At 53.7% G+C, this 2,500-nt stretch overlaps 1 protein-coding gene across 5 annotated transcripts in view; it reads right to left on the minus strand.

The window, feature by feature from the left end:
* LUC7L (LUC7 like) overlaps nt 1-2,500 on the minus strand; it is a 54,991-nt gene that overhangs the window by 30,691 nt on the left and 21,800 nt on the right. The gene's annotated exons all lie outside the window — the stretch shown is intronic.

The raw sequence follows: 2,500 nt of genomic DNA on the forward strand, positions 1-2,500 counted from the left end.
AGTTTTCTGCTCCACATTGCGTTGTGTGTTTTGTGTCAGTTAGCCTTGACACTGACTCCACTGACTGATCTCGTCGTCTATTTCGTTTTGCAGGATGGCAAAGCATTCCTACAAGCAAGCATTTTTGGATGTGGGCTTCACTTCTATCAGTGATCGTGGTTCTGTGAAGCCACAATGTGTGTTGTGCTTCGAAGTGCTGTCCAACGAATCGCTGAAGGAAAACAAACTGAAGAGGCATCTGGCGACGAAGCACGCGGAGCACATCAACAAGGATCGTGAGTTTTTCGAGCGCCGAGAAGCTGCTCTGAAGCGGAGCCGGTTTGAGCCGGCGACGAATCCAGCGCTTTTGGCCGCCAATCAAGCGACGCTGTGGCATCCTACCTCGTCGCGCAGCGCATCGCAAGGAAGATGAAGCCGCACACGATCGGCGAACAGCTCGTCAAGCCTGCAGCCATGGACATGACCAGACTCGTCTGCGGCGACGATGCGGCCAAGAAAATGCAGTCCGTCTCGCTATCCGACAACACGATTCGCAGCCGCATCGTCGACCTTTCGCTAGATATAAAGGACCAGGTGGTGGCCAGCATGAAGAAGGCGGGAAAATGGAGCTACCAACTCAATGAGTCAACGGATGTCGGAAACGACGCCCAGCTCATGATTTTCGGGAGGTACGAGGGTGAGACGGACCTCGAGGAAGAATTTCTATTCTGCACGCCAATTAAAATGACGACAACTGGCACCGATATCTTCAACGTCGTGGAAACTTCCAACAAGAAGAAGGCCTGAACTGGGAAAACTGTGTCGGCCTGTGCACCGACGGCGCTCCCGCGATGCTTGGTGTTCGACAGGGATTCACTGCGCGAGTCAAGCAAGTCAATCTGAACGTCGGAATTTTCCACTGCCTTTTGCATAGCGAGAACCTTGCTGCGCAACATCTGTCGCCAGATCTTTCGGCAGTGATGCAGGAGATTGTCGCCGTTGTCAACTTCGTCAAAGCCAGCGCCGTGAACTCTCGCCTGTTCGAGAAGATGTGTGTTGACTTCGGGTCTGAATTCTAACATCTCCTCTTCTACTCCAGTGTGAGATGGCTCTCCCGCGGCAAGGTCCTGCATCGTGTAGTGGAGTTACGAACAGAGCTGCAGATATTCCTCAACGAGAAGAACCATCGCCATGCCATCCGGTTCCACGAGAAGCCCTGGATGCTGAAAGTCTGCAACCTCAACGACATCTTCGCCTCAGTGAACGAACTGAACACATCCATGCAAGGCAGGGATCAAAACATCATCACGCTCTCCGAGAAACTGACGGCCTTCAAGGAAAAGCTGCTGCTCTGGAAGGGGAAACTGGAGCGTGGAAGAGCAGCGGCGTTTCCGTCATTGAACGAGTACTTGAAGGAGTGGGAGGACGACGAGATTGGAGCGCTCGATGTGATCAAGCCCATCCTGGTGAACCATTTGGAGAACCTGATCACCGAGTTCGATCGCTACATCCCAGACAGAGATCTGGCGTCCCAGCACTGGATCAGGAATCCGTTCCATGCTAAGGTTGACGACCTGTCTGAGGATGTCCATGGACTGCAGGAAGAGTTCATCGAGCTGCATCACGACGAGTTCCATCGACAACTCTACGCCAAAGCGTCACTTGGAGAGTTCTGGACTGCGGTCAAGAAAGAAAAGCCCATAATCGGCGCCGAAGTCATGAATGTTCTGCTCCCGTTTGCGACCACGTATCTGTGCGAGCAAGGCTTTTCGGCGCTGACGGTCATCAAAACCAAGGCGCACAATCGCCTCGACCCCGGCCACGACATGCGCATTGCGCTCAGCAAGATCGAGCCCCGCATCGAAGACATCATGCAGACGAAGCTGCAACTACACCTCTTGCACCAATATAGTATGTATTAGCGCTGGTTGTCTGATTTTATGATATTATGTTTCGTGGAAAAAGACGCTGATTGAAGCTTGGGTCGCAAGATTTTCACCACACCCGGATTTGGGTCGCGCTCAAAAAAGTTTGGGAAACACTGTCCTAAATAATCATTTGCTTATTCTGATAGTTTCTCGGTCTATCCGACGATTTTCTCTTAAACCACTCAACCAGGGACAATAAAACCCATATCATGGTAAAGATCTTCGTCCAAAAACTTCTGTTTGCATGTTACATTTCCCATTACGAATGACCTTGTATGTTATCATTTACTTTATGTAACCGCCATTTTTCTTCACCAACAAGAACAGAAGACTTGGGGTCAGAGTGGTGGGGTTAGGTGGGGCTGCAGGCCCGGGGTCCGGATTGGTGGGGCTGCGGGCCCGGGCTCTGGAGTGGTGGGGCTGCGGGCCCAGGGTCCGGAGTGGCGGGGCTGCAGGGCCAGGCTCCAGAGTGGCGGGGCTGCGGACCCGGGCTCCGGAGGGGCGGGGCTGCGGACCCGGGCTCTGGAGGGGCGGGGCTGCGGACCCGGGCTCTGGAGTGGTGAGGTGGGGCGGGGCTGTGGACCCGGGGTCTG

The sequence above is a fragment of the Eptatretus burgeri genome, chromosome 6 (assembly GCF_056783735.1).
Source record: "Eptatretus burgeri isolate ZD-2024b chromosome 6, Ebu_testis_v1, whole genome shotgun sequence".
Classification (NCBI taxonomy): Eukaryota; Metazoa; Chordata; class Myxini; order Myxiniformes; family Myxinidae; genus Eptatretus; species Eptatretus burgeri.